The following is a 12,167-nucleotide window of genomic DNA, read 5'->3' on the forward strand; positions in this document are numbered from 1 at the left end:
TGTCCTCCAATCACTGGGTAGTTGTGAAGTCAGCAAAGAAGTGCGAAAAATAATAACCGAAAAATTTTGCAAGAGGTAAAGCATATCGTCGTAGGAATACGTTTGCGATATTGTCAGGACCACACGATGTATTAGTTTTCAAATTTAGTAACATGGATACCAGACCATGTCATTACCTTAGTAAGTACTTTGTAGCCAACGGACAGTAACCTGATCGGTCTATCATTTTTCAAGTCTTTGGCGTCCCCTTTCTTATGGATTAAGATTATCTTGGCGTTCTTCCAAGATTCCGGTACGCTCGAGGTCATAAGGCCTAGCGTATACATGGTGGCCAGTTTTTCTAGAACAATCTGCCCACCATCCTACAGCAAATCTGCTGTTACTTGATTCTGCCCAGGTGCCTTCCCCCTTTGCATAGCTCCCAAGGCTTTCTTTACTTCTTCCGGCATTACTTCTGGGATTTCAAATTCCTCTACACTATTCTCTCTTTTATTATTGTCGTGTTTGCCACGGGTGCTGTGTATATCTCTACAGAACTCCTCAGCCACTTGAACTATCTCATCCATATTAGTATGAATGAGATATTTAGCATTTAGCATTTAACAACTATTTAGCACCCTTTTAGTGGTCTGCCGTCCTTTTTCAATCGAAAGCCCCTCTCTGAGCTCAGAAAGCGTGGCCAAGACTCCACCATGGAGTACGTGCTCACACGCATCTAAAACAATGAGATATGTGAATGCGTGCCTTGTTGGTAACAGGATTCGGTACTTGACGTTCAAGGAGGCTGCGAGCTCCTGCAATCGACAGCCCACACGAAGTAAAGCATTTGAGGTAGGGATATAGTCGAACAACTGCAGTTTTGGGTGGTAGCTCTTGCCCTACGCGCACCGCTTTCACATCTTCAAAGAAAATTTCTTGGACGTTTTACAACCTGTAATGTTGCGCTTCGTAAAGCTCTGCTGCGGTTATTTGTCCAGCAGCCGAAGATCGTTTCGACAACGTGTTTCCAGCAAACAGGTAGACTCCCCAATCGGTGATTCTAGTTTCTTCAGTGTACTCTTCCTGTCAAAAGATACTATAACAAGAGCTGTAATAAAAGCTGCAAGATACATTGACGTCTCATCTGTCAGTCACCAAGTCTTCAAATTGTTCTGGCAATTTGGCATACTGAGTAGTAATGGGATGTTGCAGTTCATGAAGCTAGGTTGGACCGTGGAACCATAAAGCTGACAAAAAACGACAGCGAAATTACACTTTTTATGTCTACAGGTCTGCTTGGTTGTCTTTTCCGTCACAATTGTGCCTCTGTATCGGCGATGTCAGGCCGTCAATCGCGGCACTCGACGACGTGCGTACGAACAGTTCTTTTTTTTTGGCATGCTCCAAATTCAGTATAAGGCGACGAGTGAGTCGGTCTAAAAGTGAACTGGAACAGAGCTCATCAATGGCAATGTCTTGACGTATCCATTAAAACTAGCGCCGATGACGCATGCTAATAGCTACAGGCGCGGAAGAAAAATGAGCTTTAGTGGTGCAACACAGCTCTTCCGTATCAGGAGTTGTGTTTTGTAGGTGCTGTTTGTTCAGCACGCACGCACGTAGATACAGGCGCCGTACACTTTGGTACTTGTGTCTGACGGGGAATACGTGTAGCTTGATTGAAAAGGCTGCATCAGTTGCTCGCAGGATACCGGGGTACATGCTGGCCAAATGAGCATGCCAACTCTTCCGGCTTGTTTGTTGTCTCTAGGGAAGGGCATCGTCTCATGCGAATTTCCTCTTGCACAGGTCTTGAAAGAGCAGCTTTGCTCTGAGCGTAAATGGCACTAGATACCCCAAAGGATCGTACACCCTTGCTAATGTCTGAAGCTCCATGTTCTATGTAGAAGGCTTTTTCACTGCGAAGTCGGACGCTTCGCGCATAGCGAAGAGAACCTTTTTTTACTTCGCGCTCCCAGAGTACGCCTAGCACCTTCACTACGGGATTCTCTCCGGCTTCGTCTTCCATAACAACGTTGTCGCACAGGAAGAGTTTCCGCAAAACATCTGAATTAGAAGCCCACTTGCGCAGTTCCATGCTTGCTTCAGAGAATATTGTGTGTTTCACTGTACACTATTGCACTTTTATCTACATTCGGAAGTCCCACGATGAGGACATTGACGCAAAAGGCCTTTTCCAGCAAAGTCGCAGTTTCTGGATATCGCTCTCGACATGCCGATACGTCATGGCGAGTGGTGCCTGTAGCGAAAAAAGAACTGGATGAGGCTCCGAATGAGACCTGCGTCATGATCCACTTAACCATCGGTGGAACATCTGAGGACAACTGGTCACTCCAGGGTAATCACAGCATAAATATCTGCAAGTATGCCTTTTGCATATCCGTATTTAGGACAACTGGGTGACATGGGAAAATGATTAGGAGCTGCACAATGTCAACACCGATCTTTATATTCTTTAAAAGGAAGCACTGAACACCACACGAAGCTTCGTCGTGACAGCGATTCGGCGGACAACTGCATGATGGGGCATATTGTTACGTAGTAATGACGGTAAAGAACACAGTAGGAATACTGTGAATCACGATACTAACTTGTATTTCGCGAACCTGTGCCCACAAAAGCAGGCTATACTTAAAGTACAACGATAGCGGCGAACAGAGTCGGCGATCGTCGAAACTTTGATCAGCGGGTCAAGCGCGTCACCTTTTATACATGAGCCATAGAACGTTCCAGAGTAATCTCTGGTGCCCGCGCCTTTTGCAGCAAGGTCTACACTATTCGCGTCACGCATACATGCACTCACATTACACAAGGTTCGGTGAATAGACAGCGGGTAGAACCATCGATATCATTCCAGAAACTTCACAAACTCCAGAAACTTCTAGAAGTCCACGTGCCAATATAATACATACTTTTCTTTGGCGGTAGGTCTTTGCCAACTCGCTCTGCGTGCTTTTTGTTCAAATACGCGTCATACTGCTTTAGGGGTTCACACTGTTGTAGAAACCTTTTGAGCTGGACTCGCCTAGGGCGCTCGGCTAAACTTCAATTATCGCTGCCTGAATGTATCCCTGGAGCTTGTATCATTAGCGGTAGTTGATAGCGCCCATCAAATTTATAGATGCTCTCTTCCAATACCTCAACTTCTGGGTGAGCCTCGCCATTTTTCTGCTATAGATGTGTCAATTGCAATGAGATCGGGACGCCACATTGCAGACAGATTGATCGCAATGACGAATAGAAGTCGTGCTGCAAATCAGGAACAGAGGACTCGTTGGCGGGGAGCCTCCTTTGAGTTCCACGCTTCCCTGAGCTTTCCTTCCGAACTTGGTTTCCACGACTGTTACATCACTCGTCAAATTATGAATGATTCCAGCGGCTACATTCCAGTACACATCGGAAACAAGTAAAACGCTTAATTCATCTGGCTGTCATCTGTTAGCGTGAATGTTCTCAGCAACGTCATATCTCTTCTCCAACAGAAGCTGCAAGACTATATTGCTGAGCGACGTGCTTGTGACGGTACACACTTCAGATACCTCCAGAGCCTCAACGGTTACCGCGATGTTGCTGTGCTAGCCTCGCAGATTTAAAACTATCCGATGAGTGCGCAAGACTTGGCGAGGCTTCGAGTGGCTGAACTTCGAGTGGCCGGACACTTGAGGTCCTTCGAAAGGTCCGCTCGAATAAAGGTGTCCTGGCTGTCGCTCTCGAGAAAAGCGCGCACGAGACACCTTCGTGATTCCCACTCAATGCAGTCTCTTTCTATCTAAAGCAGGACCGCACTGACTTCCCCCAGGGCGCTTGGAACAAATGTCACCGGAGACGGACTGGTACCACGCGATGAAAAGGCACGGTGTGTCTTGATCCACTGTCGTCGCGGTTGTTCAGGTTGATACAGCTGCACTAAATAATTAGCAGATAATGTTCAAATCACAGCGATGGCACTTCCTGCACACGATACTGTGCGAATGTCGGCGAAATCGTGCCACGTGCATGGCCCTGGTGCAATGGTAGCAACATCTAGTGCTGCACAACCGAGCCTATTATTCATACGCAGAAATTTGGACGTTGCATTCCACAACGGTATTACCACTGGGCAGGCTTCTTCCGCAACGGTACAGACTCAGTTGCAAGCGCGGATGGCGTTGGCAGATGTTTCGTTGGTGTTGAGAGAAATAGGACGTCATCTTCTGGTAGGCAACGCGAGGATTCGGACGTCCGGCGCCCTGGCCTGCCCTCCTCTCCTACCTGAATCTGAATGCGTAGAAAAGAGCATTTCCGTAGCCTCCCGAGCTCTCTTTAGAGGAGTCGTATCATCCGACGTGTCTTCCAACGCTTCCTTTGGCTTCTGGCGATAGAATATCGCGAGGTCGTCGTGCACACACTTCATGAGTACGGAGTTGAGGACTATGTTATATCGATCAGGTGAGACACCCAAACTGGTCAATGCGGAGACCCGAAACTGGGCCTTATCGTAGAACAGCCGAAGTCTTTCGACCTCTTCCAAAGACTTGACTGGTGGCAAGGCGAGGAGTTGGTCAACGTGCTCGTTGATGAGCAAGGCTCGTCGACCAAATCACTGTCAAAATCTTGATGTTGTTGCTATAATCTTCTTCAGTCGATCGAAAGCCATCGATTACTCTCTTCGCTGTGCAGTCAAGCATGATAATAGATGCTTCAATTCCTCTAGGGGCAAAAAGTATGTCTTCAGATGCATTGTGGCACTAAAGTGATCCCACAAAGGCTGCCAATTGGGAAGTTCGCCGAAAATCGTAGGAATTGGCCGTTTTGGCAGAACCACTGCGCGATGATGCGGCGCGGTCCCGTGACTGGTAGTAATTGATTTTGTTGGTATGCGAGGTGAACAGTCACAAACCTCATTTTCTGCTCAGGTGCGGTCACTACCGCCGTCGTCGGCATTCGGTAGAGTTGCGTCCGGACTTAAGGCACTCGCCACCTTCGTTTGCTTCGCAAGCTCTCGAAGAAAGGACCAGCTGGGGGCAATGGGTAAGAAACTTTTAGGCCGTCTTCGGTCACTGCCTCGAGTTATTTCGCATAAGCGTCGTCATCAGTGGCGTCCAAGATTTGCTTGTCAAATCTCACGAGCTCCGTGCTTTACCGAATAAGGTGGGTAACGGGATAAACCAACTGAGAGGCATCGGGAACGGAGGCCGGCCGTTCGTCGGACCTGAACGTAATAGTTTTCGTGATGCTGGCTGTTAAGACGCCACGGCTCCTGCGCAGCCACTCGTCGGATGCCATTGAAGCTGGAAGACATAGAAGGCCCATGACCGGGCACTTCGCCGCCAAAAGAAATGCCGCCTAATAAATAACCGAGCCCGAGCCCGAGCCCAAGCACTCCATATTCTATTGCTCGTGCCATTCCTGTCCTTTCTTCTGCTCTCGTCCACGTCGCTCTTGTAACCTTGTAACCAATGACCACTAAAATGAATTCTCAGCGAATAAGAGTTTGCAAAGTGATGTCGCATGTCTGCAGAAAGAGCTCTAGTAGATATACTGCCACCAAAACGTTTGTTGTACAAAGAGAAATTAATTCTCTCCGGCAGCTCCGGCTAGCCAGTGCCATAGCGATTGGTCGGCAGGTATCTTTTATTCCTTTCGGAACGGGGTAGTCTCCAGCTGTTCCGAAAAGATATGAGTTCTCTTCGGCATAATAATGTAATGTGGCTTTAGTACGCGCACGTGATTTCTACTTGGTTAGTTTTCGCAGTTTTTGACGTTGTGTAACACACACGTAACGTCCATACAGCCTGGTCTAATTGCGGGAAAGACGTAGAATCCCCCAAAAAAGTTATATTTTTTTCTTTTCTTCGGCCCAATCACGGATAATAACTGTATACATGTCACATCACATTGCGAGTTCTCGCGGTTTCTGTGACATAGCGTGAAAAAAAAGTTGAAATGGGGATAGCCCAAGAGATCTTAAACCAACCTTGTAGGCCTAGTGTGTGTGTGTGTGTGAAAACTTTTATTGTAATGAGGTCCGGAGGCTCAACTTCTTAAGCCAATGCGGACCGCTCCCTCGTTGGCACTGTCAGGCCAAGCCTTTAAGCGACATCATGGGCCCTCTGGACTGCCCCTAGTTGGTCTTGAAACAATTGTGTTTGAATCATTTTCTCCCACTGTGTCCATTCTTCAACGAGGTTGGGGAGAGTCGCGGGACACCCCGCCAGCATATGTCTGGTTCCAATGATGACATTACAATCATTGCAGTCCATCTTAATCTCCCTCTCTGGATATGTTTTATTAATGCTATACGGTGTGGGATATGTACCCGTTTGCAATAAGCGCCGCGAGACTGACTGAGCCCTATTCAGTTTTGAATGTGGCAATGGGAATTGTCTGCGTCCTGAATAGTAATGTTTGGTATAACGTCATTGTATGTTACTAAATGATCTCTAGATTCCCTGGCTTGATGGTGAACGGCTCGGTTGTGACTGTCACGGTTAGCAAGTCGTCGTGCCAAGTCATGAGCAACTTCATTGATATTTACCCGAGTCTAATCAATTTTCCCCTTATGCGCAGGAAACCATCGGATTTCACTTCTCATAATCCCAATGTTTTCAAAAAGTTTAGCTGGAACTCCAGCTACGTAGCCTTTATCAAAACACTTTACTGCGGATTTCGAATCACTTTAGATGCAGGCCCGCTTATTACTCCTGATGGCTAGAGCAATTGCCGCTTGTTCTGCAACCATGGGGTCCTTGGTAAAAATAGTGAGAGCGTCTTGCACCTTCCCTTGATAATTTGATACAAGGCCGTATATGCCTCTTTACCTTTTACCCAGGCAGCATCAAGTATAGCTGCCAGTTGATTCTGCTGCTCTATTTCCTGCAAGAGTGCTTTAGCTCTTGCCTTTCTCCTTTCGACATTATTTTCTGGATGCATGTTTCTGGTGAGAGGGTTGGTTCTGATCTTCTTCCTAACTTCAGTCTTTAATTCTACTTCAGCCTCTATTGGGCTCCTTGATGTATTAAATTCTGCATCTATTGCCTGTAATATGTTCCTGCCAGCTCGTGATTTTGTCAATATTTCGTGTTGTGCTACCTGTTGGGCCTCCGCGATTTCTTCCATTGTGTCGTGCACCACTAGACTCATGAGGTTGTCGGTTGCAGCGTTACTAGGTATCCCTAGGGCTACTTTAACGAGCTTCCTGAGCATCACATTAAGTTTGTTAAGCTCTGCCTGCTTTCATTTGAATAATCCAGCCACATAAGTGAAGTGACAGAGAGAAAAGGCGTGTATTAGCCTCAAAGCGATGTCTTCTCCTATGCCTCAGTGTCTATTGGTAATTCTCCTTAGTAATCTAATGACTTCCTCTGTTTTATTCGAGATATTGTTATTATTAACAGACTTATTATTAACTTATTATAACAGTGTGGATTTTGTACCGGGGTGGCCGTGCGTACAATATATTGTATTGTTCTATATTTAGCATTGTTTCCGTCTATGTGATACCCAAGAACCTTGATTTTTTCAACTAGCCTGATTGCGGATCCTTCATGAGTGTATAAGCACACTCTCGGCTCAGCTTCCCGAATGTAACCTCTTGGTTTACGACCTTTTCTGCGATGTTTAATGACTAAGAGTTCTGATTTGGCTGCCGAGCATTTGAACCCCATGTATTTCAGTGTGTTCTCTACAACATATAAACTTTCCTGTAATCTGGTCTCTGTCAGTCCTACATTACCCTTGGCACTCCATATGGTTATGTCATCGGCATATATCACAGAATGTATACCCTCAATTTTCTCCAGGTTTCTTGCAACCTTGGACATTGCTAAATTGAATAGCATAGGTGAGAGCACAGCCCCTTGTGAAGTGCCCCTATTTCCCAAATTCTTAGCTTCAGATTTAAGCTGACCCAGCATGAGTTGTGCAGTTCTATTTCTAAGAAAGTCCTTAGTCATATTAAAAAGTCTCTTACCTAAACCCATCTCCGCGAGAACGTTAAGTATTGCCTCATGCTTTATACGATCAAAAGCTTTTTCCACATCCAATCCTAAAAGAGCTTTCGTATCCGCTGGGCTGGCCTGTATGAGTTGGTCTTTGATCAGCACCATAGCATCCTGAGTTGACAGCCCGGGACGAAAGCCGATCTAGTTGTATGGAAGGATGTCGTTCTGCTCAAGGTATTTCGTGAGTCGATTTAGGATGACATGTTCCATAGCTTTGCCTGGACATGACGCCAAGGAAATAGGACGGAGGTTGTCCAGAGTGAGTTGTTTGCCTGGCTTTGGTATGAGGATAGTATAGGCCACCCTCCATTCCTCTGAGTATACCCCTTTCCCCAGCATTCATTGAAGTGTTCAGTTAAATAAGTAATTGATTCATCATCAAGATTTCTTAATATCTTGTCAGTTATTCCGTCAGGACCAGCCACCGATCTTCACTTCACTCTCAGTGAAGCCACGGTCAAGTTCTTCACATATGCCTCCCGTATATTCAGGGCTCTCCTCTCCTTCGTTAGGATGTTTAAGTGGGAGATATTTGGCTGCGAGACTATCCACGATATCCCACTCTGTTTTATCTTGGCTTTCCTGATGAACCAACTTAGCTATAGCTGTTCTCTTGCTTGTCCTTGTGTCATTCTCGTTGCCAAGTGTGTGAGGAGGTTCCAGCTACCTCCACGTTTGAGTCTACCATCAGCCGAATTACAGATCTCATTCCACTGTCGCTTCACGAGGGTCTTCAAATGATCAACAATTTCTCTATTTAATGGCGCTATTTTTTCCTTAGCCTTCTGTTAAGTCTCTGCGTTTAGCCTGTTTGGCCTCAATCAGATCCGCCAACCTGCTGTCTATAGCTTCAATATTTTCCTCTGCCCTGATTTCTTTAGTGGCCTATTTGACGTCCTCTCTGAGCTGGATGACCCATGTCTGAAGGGGCTCCTATTCGGCATCTAGAGGCCCCACTTTCCTTAAGTTCGCCCTGATTTTTCTGAACTGATCCCCATCAGTGAATTTGAAGATTCTAGTTTCCTGTCTTTGTATGCGTATGGTTATGTGTATGATGTAATGATCCCTGCCGAGATCCAAGTTTGAATTTTCCCAATTGGCTCCTCTTGAATTGTTAAGACTGCTGTAAATATTCAAGCAGAAAAAGCTTTGCGTCTTACCTCTGTTCCTTTTAAGTATTATCTCAACTAGAACAAATTCAAACCTGGAATGTCTAAGGTCAATATCATGCTCAATGTATGGCAACTTTTTGTCAATGAGGGTCACCAACCACCTCCCCATTTTTGTCTCTGCATATAACTTTGTACCCAGTAAGCATAATTTCGTCCGCTAAGGTTTCCTGCAGCATAATTACCTTGGGCCTGGCGTCAGAAGACCTGATCACCTGTTGCAGTGCTGCTTTTTTGTGTTGGAACCCACGACAATTCCATTGCCACTGGGTAAATCCATGATTACTGTCCATTGTTATTAGGTGAGGCTGCCTTTCTATTACCCGTTATTTACCTCTTTGTCATGGCCCCCGACAATCCAGGAATGGACTTTATACTTTCCACCTCCGATGGCAGATACTCATCGTCGTCATCCCCTCGTGCCTCCAATTTCCTAAGTCTTTTTCCGCCGTTAGCCTCCATTTCCACAATTTCTCCACTTTAAGGTTTGTCGTTTCCACTGCCTCTCTTATTGCTTTAATTGCCTCTTTTATTTCACTGCGGGCTGACAAGACTGAATCATCCTCGGAACTCATCGCTCTCTGTTTAGGGGCAGGAAAGCTGGATTCCCCTGGATCGTTGCTTTTGCTTATAGGTCTATCTATCTCTACTCTAGCAGGGCTCGACTGCTCTTTTTTACGAAGCTCTACTACCTGCCTGGTCGATTCCTCATTATCTTTCCTTCAAGAAGTTACTTCTTTAATTAATTACTCTATTCTGGCATCATTGTCATCACCCACATCAGGCGAGGCGCCCCCAGCAACCCTCGCCATACCTTTTACTTTGTCAGCCCAACTGGTTCCTGGCGTCTTCTTCTCGCCAGGTATTGAGTCCCTTTGCACGAAGCGCACCTGCGCTTCCCTTAACTTGGAGCGCCTTCGCTCCATGGATAGTGAACGATGCCTGGATCTGGTGCGACTCCTGGAGCGTGAGTGCTCCCTGTCCTCGGGGGCATGGTTGGGCGCCACCTGTTGCGCCTTCGACTGCGCTCTTATTGACGACTGAGTCCTGTTGCACTCTCTTCAACGTAGTCGTACGACGTAAGGGACTTGAAATCTATGCTTACAAAACTTGTCACCGGTAGGGTGATCGCCTTCACAAAAGTTACACCTAGGTACACACACATGTTCATCTCCTGGGTTGCAAGTTCTACATCCGCTGCACTGAACAAAGTCAGGTGTTGGACCCCCATCAGAGCGGTGCCCGACCCTACCGCAGGTGAAGCAGACGTCGAATTGCTTCCTGTAAAGGTAGCATCTCACTAGTGTGGATCCATACCTGACAAAATTGGGCACTTTGAGTCCATCGAAAAGTACAATGACCGATCCCGACGTCTTGATGCGCTTAGCAGCCTGCTCAAGCGGGTTCAAGTCATGCACGATGTTTCTTGTTATCATAGCTTGGGAGTCTCTGATGTCCACTCTTCGGATGACGCCTTTGCATGTGGCATGTGGTGCCGCTTCATATGCATTAACCTCGTATTCCGCTTCCATAATTTTAAAGACTTGATTCTAACGTACTTCGCAGCGTGGTCGGGCTTAGGTGTGCTGACTACGATCATATTTTGAGTGAAGTTTTGGGCAGACAACACCTTCACGGGCCTCCTCTTCCGTTAGGCCGGACGCCTCGACGAATGCCGAACCAATCGTGGTGGTGCTCACCTTGTTCAAATTGAGTCCTCCTCGAGGCCGTATAATGATCTCTCTGTGCTCCTCAGATAGTTGAGGCATCCTCGAAGCTTTGATAATCCAATTCTTAACCATTCCACCGACGGCGGTTTTCTTTATGTCATGCTCTCGTTGATTACGTGGCAATGTGCTCTCCTCATCCACAGCCTTTGTGCTAGCTCGTGATATTCGGCCTGCCACTACTTGCCAGCCGAGGTCGTCCTGAGCATTGTTTCCTTCATTTTCAGCGAAATCTTCATCTTCCATGTTTGTATCCGCCATACCTGCGGGCAGGTGGGCTTACCAGCCCCAACAGAGGCCCTACTCCTTACTAAGCTTAGTCGGCGTCTAGGAGCAGAAATGGTTCCGTAAAATTGTGAAAGTACGAGCCCCACCTTGAATCTTGGTGTCAGTCGATTCGCCGTCGCTTGGCGGATCCAGTGGTATGCTTCTTTTTGTTGTACTCTCAACATTGGCGAGCGGAGCATGGAAAAAAAAGACGAAGCCGATGCTTCCACGTCTGCACTGCTCGGCACTTCTTCTTCTTCTGTAGGCCTAGTGGCTGAGATGCAATATAAAAAAATTTAAATCGCTTTATGTTATAGTGTCCCATGTGAGTGAGCAATGGGCAGACCGAGCTAACAGCTTTCGTCTGGCCTGAATTCCATTTCCTTTTGAAGGATACAGGCATTTGTGGTAATTGCGTGTAGTGTGTAAGACTGTAAATAAGCTACGATTTACGTGTACATCATAGACACGTAAGATACCAGGTGCTTTTTTGGCTGCTCCAAATTTTGAAAACTCGCCTGTGGCATATAGCACAATTCTAAGCCTTATTTAAGCTAAATTACAAGAGGAGGCCGCCATTAGTTTCACGAGTAGTCAAAATGTCTAATTTAATATTTACCACACCTATACTAATTAACTTTTAAATAAATTCCATTTCCGCATATATATCAACCTGCGAATTATAGCCGGTGAGTCCGCAAGGGCCATCCACTTGGAACGAATTCTCAGGACTACACTTGTTTAGAGATATGGATTTTCAATGTGTCCGACGAGATGCATCGGTGTACCACTTCTTTGGGCGCTTGATTGCATAAGACAGCATTTTTATAAAGAAATCGTAAGTGAAAAAGCAGTGCATTTTTACCGCAAGTTAATACCGCAAATCTTGGAACCCATGCCATCCTGAGATATCCTTTCAAGCCGACATGCCATGAAAACTCACTACCTCCAATTCGTAGATGGAAATATGCGCCGTAAAGTAATTTTTTACAAACGAACTCTCCCTTTCGTAAACAGGCTGA

At 46.2% G+C, this 12,167-nt stretch overlaps 1 protein-coding gene across 1 annotated transcript in view; it reads right to left on the bottom strand.

The window, feature by feature from the left end:
* Window positions 1-12,167, bottom strand: part of LOC126522198 (sodium-dependent multivitamin transporter-like) — an 83,773-nt gene that overhangs the window by 51,670 nt on the left and 19,936 nt on the right. The gene's annotated exons all lie outside the window — the stretch shown is intronic.

The sequence above is a fragment of the Dermacentor andersoni genome, chromosome 6 (genome assembly GCF_023375885.2).
Source record: "Dermacentor andersoni chromosome 6, qqDerAnde1_hic_scaffold, whole genome shotgun sequence".
Lineage (NCBI taxonomy): Eukaryota > Metazoa > Arthropoda > Arachnida > Ixodida > Ixodidae > Dermacentor > Dermacentor andersoni.